Source organism: Xenopus laevis, chromosome 8S (assembly GCF_017654675.1).
Source record: "Xenopus laevis strain J_2021 chromosome 8S, Xenopus_laevis_v10.1, whole genome shotgun sequence".
NCBI classification, from domain to species: Eukaryota; Metazoa; Chordata; class Amphibia; order Anura; family Pipidae; genus Xenopus; species Xenopus laevis.
The window spans coordinates 103,968,870-103,977,421 of record NC_054386.1 but is presented as its reverse complement, the minus strand read 5'-3'; the positions used below and the strand labels follow the sequence as shown (position 1 = coordinate 103,977,421).

The window sequence follows — 8,552 nt, the reverse complement described above, 5'->3', positions numbered from 1 at the left end:
GGGTTAGGATTTTGCGTGGTTGTGGCCATACAGGGTTATATGGAAGGGTGAAGATTCTGGCACTTTGGTACCAAAGGAAGGGATAGGGCGAGTGAGAAGAGTGTACGGGTTGGTTTTAGGACTTTGAGGATTGGAAAAAGATTGGGAATATTGAGCATTGCTGATGTTTTATAGGGGTGTGGCTGTATAGTGTTAGGGAAAGGGTAAAGATTGGTACTTGTGTTGGGAGATGAATATAGGAAAGGTGAGAGAAAGCCTGTTATCTTTGATCCCTAACAATTGTGGACAAAAGTCATAGTTTAAAAATAATTTGGAAGCTCTTTGCACCCTTTGCATGTGCTGAGGCACCCTTAGAGGTAAAGAGCTAGCTTTTACCCCACTACTCCATACTTGGACATTCAGGGCTAGATCCTTTGTGTACAGAGCGGAGTTACTCCTCAACTTACATGCTCCAAGCGACCAGGCTCTACTGTCTGTCCTCCATAAAGGGGTCATGCCTTCTTCCCCACATTACAGTCGAGCCAGAGCTAGCAGACGGGACAGTAGCGAAAAGCTTATCTCCTGTCTTGCTGGTAAACATTCAATGTGTGCATTTTGTAGTGCAGGGGTTCCAACTTACCTTACTCACCTCATGAAGAGATCAGGTTTAGATATTCATAATCCATCCCACTGCTTAAAACAAAGTTCATAACATTTGTGCTTTATCAGATTAGTAACTATAGCTCATAATTCTGTCCACTCAAGAATCTGTATGCTGAAAATTCCTTTTAATGGTATCTGTCAGAATGCCATGCCATGTATCCTGACATTTGATATGATCTAAAAAATATTCCCAAAACAGACGCAGAATGTTTCAGATAAGTATGGTTTAATATGCATGCATCCTACTTAACTTCCAGTCAGTGTATGTCGCATTTGTCTATATTACAAGAAAATTATTACTAAGCACATACATGCTGTATTATTGTTTACATAGGCATAAAGTGATGTGTTAGAATGCTACTAACAAATTGTTGTTTAGTTTAGGAATGTATTTGCATCAAATGCAAAATCAAATAAGGGCAGGGCCCTCATTACATTTTGTATCTATTATGGGTGTTGAATAAATTAACGAGTGAGCAACACTTTAGTATTCAAACAGTAAGTAGGGATGAGACATGCGATAGCATATATATTATACCCCCATAACAGGGTCGGACTGGGAGAAAAAAAGCAGCCCTAGCAAAAAAAAATCAAAGCAACCCAAATCAGGTATGGGATTGGTTAACTGGAAACCCATTATCCAGAAAGCTCCAAATTACAGAAAGGCCATCTCAGATAGACTCCATTACAATCAAACAATCCAAATGTTTAAAACTGATTTCATTTGCTCTGTAATAATAAAACAGAGCATTGTACTTGAGCCAAACTAAGATATAATTAGTCTTTATTGGAGCAAAATCATATTATTGGGATTATTTAATGTTTATTCAATGTTTACATGATTTTCTAGCAGACAAAGTATGTAGATCCAAATTTTGAAAAGATAGGTTATCTGTAAAACCCCAGGTCTCAAGAATTCTGAATAACAGGTCCCATACGTGGATTCATGTGCGACATTGGCAACCAAGCTCCACCACCCACACAAGCTAAAAAGAAAACATTGATGATCAAGGCCCCCCCCCAATAAAATTAGGGGGAAGAAGTAGTCAGGACCTCTGAAAAAAAATTACCAAAAATATTTGGTGACCAGCCCCCCAGTTAAAAAAACCATTGGTGGCCAGGGTTCCCCATTAAAATTAAAAAAAAAAAAAAAAAAATCTTTCAGTGGAAACTTTTAAAACTTGGCAGTTAAAAGTTCCAGAAGTACTTTGATAAACTGCAGAGGAGCTACAGTCACAAGAGAAATAGGCAACATCTAGTTGTGTTTGTCAGCAACAGTAGCCTCATTAAATCTACAGTATCGAGACAGCAGGCTGTGCAGAGAGGACCGTGTGGCCCATTTACATTGCACAGACAGCAGCCCAACAGGAATTTGCCCAAATTCACAGATGGCCACTCCCTAACCCCATAATAACAGGGCAATCAGTACTTGACCCAAGTAGGGGGTGACACTATAGCTTGCACAAAAGACCAATAATAAGGGGTACCCACTATAGAGTATAAATGGGGTAAGAAACACTGTATCATGTATTATACACCCATATTATGGGGTGTCCAGTGTAATAAAGGTAGTAGAGTACAAGTGGGGGTGACACATAATGTAGGATGCATAATACAACAATAATATTGGGGTGCCCAGAACAAAAAAACATTTATTATTACCCAGTAGAGTACAGGGAGTGGGAGGCATACAGTAACATATATTATATAGTGAATAAAGTACCCCCTCTTGTAAAATATAAGGATATTATAAGTTACCGAGGAATTTCATGACCATATAAAAGTACGAGTGTTTTTATTCAGGTCATGGAACTCCGAGTTAACTTCTAATATCCTCATATTTTACAACTGGGTGTACTTTATTTATTATAATACACAAATTTCAGTGAGTCATGACAGAAATGACATCAGAACTCACCGTTTATAACTGATGACATCAGAACTCACCGTTTATGAGGATATAATTTACAAGATATTCATGGCTTTTGTGTATTTTAAAGCTATAATAAGTGAGTGATCAGTATAATAAAGGTAGTTCATATTAATTGAGCCAAAATAGTACACATAGGGGTGAGACACACTGTATTTTGCACCAGAGCCACTGAAAAATAGTCAATCTTAATCGAACCTTAGTTTAATAAATGGGGTTGTGTACCCTTTGAGTTAACTATGACAGACAGTAACAGTTGGTTTTCATTCCTTACTATTTTTCAGTTTAGTTGTTTTATTTAGCAGCTCTTCAGTTTGCAATTTCATCAGTCTGGTTACTAGGGTCCAATTTACCACAGCAACCATGCACTGGTTTAAATAAGAAACTAGAATATGACTAGACGAGGACCTGAATAAAAGAAAAGTAATACAAAAACACAGAAATAAAGGTGTAGCCTTACAGAGCATTTGTTCTTTAGATGGAGTCAGCCAGCCCCATTGGAAAGCTGAAAAGAGTAAGATATTTTTAAAAAATGTAAAACTATAAATGACAGCCAATTAAAAAATCATCTCCTGTTCCTGAAATTTTATAAAACGTTAGTGTAGAAGAAGGCTGCTCTTTAAAAGGGCTGTTTAATCTCAATACAGACCTCTGATCACAAGTAAATGTTTATTCCATGTCATTTTCATCACATTAGCATAATGGGTAATTTTAAAGTGGGTTACAGTATTGATCCTTCTTAGAGCACACCTATTTTAGAATGACAATTATATATTTTAAAAAATGTTTTCATTACTTTTAATAGAGCAACAGAATTCAGAAAATATTGAAATATTTTAATCATAAGAAATCAATTTGCTACAGTAATGTAACTAACCTTTCTGAATGAAGTTTAGAGACAGATTTCCTGTCAGCGCATCTGTTAGATCCAGTTGAGGGTGCAGGCCTTGGTGTGATCACAACCCCGGTAGTTTTGCCATTGACTATGCTTAAAATGCAGCTTTATTATGATGGGATTGTTGTGAGCAGTTGTGCAGTTAACTCACAAGAGGGTCTCCCCACTCCATCCTCTTGGCTCCTATAGGAAAGTCTCTGGGTGCTGACACCAGAACCAATAACAAAAAGCCATAAAATACTCATCATTCACAGGTTCAGAAAACCCTTCTCTCATTCCAATAATCTTCTGCTCCTGAAAACACATAAAGCATTAGTATAGCATGTAGCAAACATCTGGAGTGAAATATGTAAAAAAAAAGTGAAATAACGAATAAAGTATTTTTATTTTGTGTTTTATTTCAAAGAAGAATTACATTGACTAACGATACCAGATATGTATTGGTATCCCCCTTTTCTTGTCCAGAAGACACCCCAATAATAAAACAGCATTTTGTACAATTTTACATTGGAACACAATAGATAGGGCATCTCTAGGTTAACATAGCATATCTAACGATAGAAATGAAATACCCCCTTAAGTTTTCAGAAACCACATACGTCTAGGTTTTTAGATGTGGTGTAGTTTTTGCTATAAATGTAGCTTCCATCCTACAGATCACCCTAAAACGCAACATAATTTTTTGGAATTAAGTTTTTATTTCTGAAATATCATCAAAGTCAGAAGTGAATTTGGGAAAATACTCAAATAAAAGTTTTCAAATTAACCCAAATATCAAAAAACAAGTTTTCCTGAAGAAAACAATGCCCCACATGTATGGGTGCACCTAAAGAAGTGGCCTCCAAATGTCCCAAAACAAGGGCAATACAGAAGGGCAGTTCTAGCTGAAAAGTTGGGGCAGCACTCTATGTGCACACCTTGCAGTTCTTTAGTTTAAACATCCCCTTACCCCCACAAACTATATATTGCTTAAAAGTGCACACCTGTAGCTATTCAGGGACGCTATCCTTGCTTTCCAACGTGGAGATCTGTGGGTGCAGTTCTCCGTAGAAGTTTGTGGTTTGACCAAACGAAAAAGAAAAAAGTTACAAAGTTATATTTCTCCCCAAAATTGCCATGGAAAGAAAAAAAAACATGCTAAGTATCAATCTCCAACTTCTTCCAAACAAAATTATACTCTGCATGTATGGGTGCAACTAAAGACGCAACCTCCCAAAACTGGGTCAATACACAAGAGCAATTTCAGCTGGAAAGCTTGGGGCTGCGCTCTAGGTGCACACCTTGCAGTTCTTCAGTCTAAACACCCCCTTACCTGTGAAATACCCCCCACAAACTATATATTGCTTGAAAGTGAACACCTGCAGCGGCACCATCCTTGCTTTCCTACAAGTAGATCTGTGGGCCCAGTTCTCTGTAGAACTGCATCTGTGGGTGCACCTAAAGACGTGCCCTCCAAACAACCCAAAACAGGGTCAATACCCAAGAGCAATTTCAGCTGGAAAGCTTGGGACTGCGCTCTAGGTACACACCTTGCCGTTCTTCAGTCTAAACACTCCCTTAACTGTAAAATAGCCCCCACAAACTATATATTGCTTGAAAGTGCTCACCTGCAGCGGCACCATCCTTGCTTTCCTACATGCAGATCTTCTTGTCGCAGTTCTCCGTAGAGCTGCATGCATGGGTGCACCTAAAGACGCGGCCTCCAAACTCCCCAAAACAGGGTCAATACACAAGACAGTAGATTGTGGGGGTATTTCCCCAAAACAGGGTCAATACACAATTTTAGCGCCGTTCCAAACGTTGTAACTGAAATAGCTTGTGAATTGAGCCAGTTTTGGGGCATTTGGAGGTCATGACTTTAGGTACACCCATACATGCAGGGCATCATATAGTTCATAAAATGATATCCTGCATGCATGGGTGCACCTAAAGATGCGGCCTCCAAACACCCCAAAACAGGGTCAAAACAAAAGAGCAATTTCAGCTGGAAAGCTTGGGACTGTGCTCAAGGTGCACACCTTGCAGTTCTTCAGTCTAAACACCCCCTTACCTGTGAAATACCCCCCACAAACTTTATATTGCTTGAAAGTGCACACCTGTTGCTATTCAGCGGCGCCATCCTTGCTTTCCTACATGCAGATGTGTGGGCGCAGTTCTCCGTAGAAGTTTGTGGTTTGACCTAAAATAAAGAAAAGAAAAGTTCAAAAGTTAAATTTCTCCCCAAAATTGCCAAGACAACTAAAAACAACCTGCTAAGAATCAATCTCCAACTTCTCCTTAACAAAATGATACCCTGCATGTATGGGTGCAACTAAATATGCGGCCTTTAAACACCCAAAAACAGGGTCAATACACAAGAGCAATTTCAGCTGGAAAGCTTGGGGCTGTGGTCTAGGTGCACACCTTGCAGTTCTTCCATCTAAACACCCCCTTATATGTGAAATACTCCCCAAAAACTATATATTGCTTGAAAGTGCACACCTGCAGCTATTTAGCAGCACCATCCTTGCTTTCCTACATGCAGATCTGTGGGCGCAGTTCTCCATAGAACTGCATGTATGGGTGCACCTAGAGACGCGGCCTCCAAACACCCCAAAACAGGGTCAATACACAAGAGCAATTTAAGCTGGAAAGCTTGGGACTTCCCTCAAAGTGCACACCTTGCAGTTCTATACACCACCTTACCTGTGAAATACCCCCACAAACTATATATTGCGTGAAAGTGAACACCTGCAGCTATTCAGTGGCACCATCCTTGCTTTCCTACATGCACTCTGTGGGCACAGTTCTCTGTAGAACTGCATCTATGGGTGCACATAAAGATGCGGCCTCCAAACACCCCAAAACAGGGTCAATACACAAGAGCAATATCAGCTGGAAAGTTAGTGGTTGCGCTCCAGGTGCACACCTTGTAGTTCTTCAGTCTAAACACCCCCTTATCTGTGAAATACCGCCAAAAAACTATATATTGCATGAAAGTGAACACCTGCAGCTATTCAGCGGCGCCATCCTTGCTTTCCTACATGCAGATCTGTGGGTGCAGTTCTCCATAGAACTGCATGTAAAGGTGCACCTAAAGACACGGCCTTCAAACGCCCCAAAACAGGGTCAATACACAAGAGCAATTTCAGCTGGAAAGCTTGGTACTTGCGCTCAAGGTGCACACCTTGCAGTTCTTCAGTCTAAACACCACGTTACCTGTGAAATACCCCCACAAACTATATATTGCTTGAAAGTGAACACCTGCAGCTATTCAGTGGCACCATCCTTGCTTTCCTACATGCAGATCTTCTTGTCGCAGTTCTCCGTAGAACTGCATGTGTGGGTGCACCTAAAGACGCGGCCTCCAAACTCTCCAAAACAGGGTCAATACACAAGACAGTAGATTGTGGGGGTATTTCCCCAAAACAGGGTCAATACACAATTAGCGCCGCTCCAAACTTTCCAACTGAAATGGCTCGTGAATTGGGGCATTTGGAGGTCATGACTTTAGGTGCACCCATACATGTAGGGCATCATATAGTTCATAAAATGATACCCTGCATGCATGGGTGCACCTAAAGATGCGGCCTCCAAACACCCCAAAACAGGGTCATAACACAAGAGCAATTTCAGCTGGAAAGCTTGGGACTGCGATCAAGGTGCACACCTTGCAGTTCTTCAGTCTAAACACCACCATACCTGTGAAATACCCCTCACAAACTATATATTGCTTGAAAGTGCACACCTGTAGCTAGGTTGTGCTGTCCTTGCTTTCCTACATGCAGATCTGTGGGCGCACTTCTCCATAGAAGTTTGTGGTTTGACCTATAATAAAGAAAAGAAAAGTTCCAAAATTAAATTACTCCCCAAAATTGCCATGACAACTAAAAACAAATTGCTAAGAATCAATCTCCAACTTCTCCTTAACAAAATGATACCCTGCATGTATGTGTGCAATTAAATATGCCGCCTCCAAACAACCCAAAATAGGCTCAATACACAAGAGCAATTTCAGTTGGAAAGTTTGTGGTTGGGCTCCAGGTGCACACCTTGCAGTTCTTCAGTCTAAACACCCCCTTACCTGTGAAATACCCCCCACAAACTATATATTGCTTGAAAGTGCACACCTATAGCTATTCAGCGGTGCCATCCTTGCTTTCCTACATGCAGATCTGTGGGTGCAGTTCTCCATAGAACTGCATGTATGGGTGCACCTAAAGACACGGCCTCCAAACACCCCAAAACAGGGTCAATACACAAGAGCAATTTCAGCTGGAAAGCTTGGGACTGTGCTCAAGGTGCACACCTTGCAGTTCTTCAGTCTAAACACCACCTTACCTGTGAAATACCCCCACAAATTATATATTACTTGAAAGTGAACACCTGCAGCTATTCAGTGGCACCATCCTTGCTTATCTACAAGCAGCTCCGTGGGCGCAGTTCTCTGAAGAAATGCATGTATGGGTGCACCTAAAGCTGCTGCCTCCAAACTCCCCAAAACAGGGTCAATAGACAAGAGCAATTTCAGCTAGAAAGTTTTTGGTTGCACTCCAGGTGCACACCTTGCAGTTCTTCAGTCTAAACACCCCCTTACCTATGAAATAACCCCCACAAACTATATAATGCTTGAAAGTGAATACTTGCAGCTATTCGGTGGTGCCATCCTTGCTTTCCTACATTCAGATCTGTGGGCGCAGTTCTCCGTAGAAGTTTGTGGTTTGACCTAAAATAAATAAAAGAAAAGTTCCAAAGTTAAATTTCTCCCCAACATTTCCATGACAACTAAAAACAACCTGCTAAGAATCAATTTCCAACTTCTCCTTAACAAAATGATACCCTGCATGTATGGGTGCAACTAAATATGCGACCTCCAAACACCCCAAAACAGGGTCAATACACAAAAGCAATTTAAGCTGAAAAGCTTGGGACTGTGATCTAGGTGCACACCTTGCCGTTCTTCAGTCTAAACACCCACTTATAGTCAAATACAAGAGTCCTCTGCACTCAACCCATTATCAATATATTTAAGACAGCGACATTTTGTGCATACTGCTACTAAAAAATGCCTTACCCTTTAACCCTTTAAGTGCCACAGAACGTAGA

General features: G+C 40.6%; 1 long non-coding RNA gene across 2 annotated transcripts; it reads right to left on the bottom strand.

The window, feature by feature from the left end:
• Positions 1-3,018: 3,018 nt before the first annotated feature.
• On the bottom strand, positions 3,019-5,507 carry LOC108705851. Of its 2 annotated transcripts, XR_005963800.1 has the most exons (3): positions 4,451-5,507; positions 3,450-3,761; positions 3,019-3,077 (listed from the first exon to the last, which is right to left on the bottom strand). It is a non-coding gene; the product is annotated as an uncharacterized LOC108705851 (long non-coding RNA). The 2 variants fall into 2 exon arrangements; XR_005963799.1 differs by lacking the exon at positions 3,019-3,077 and having other exon boundaries at positions 3,223-3,761.
• Between the last annotated feature and the right edge of the window lie 3,045 nt (positions 5,508-8,552).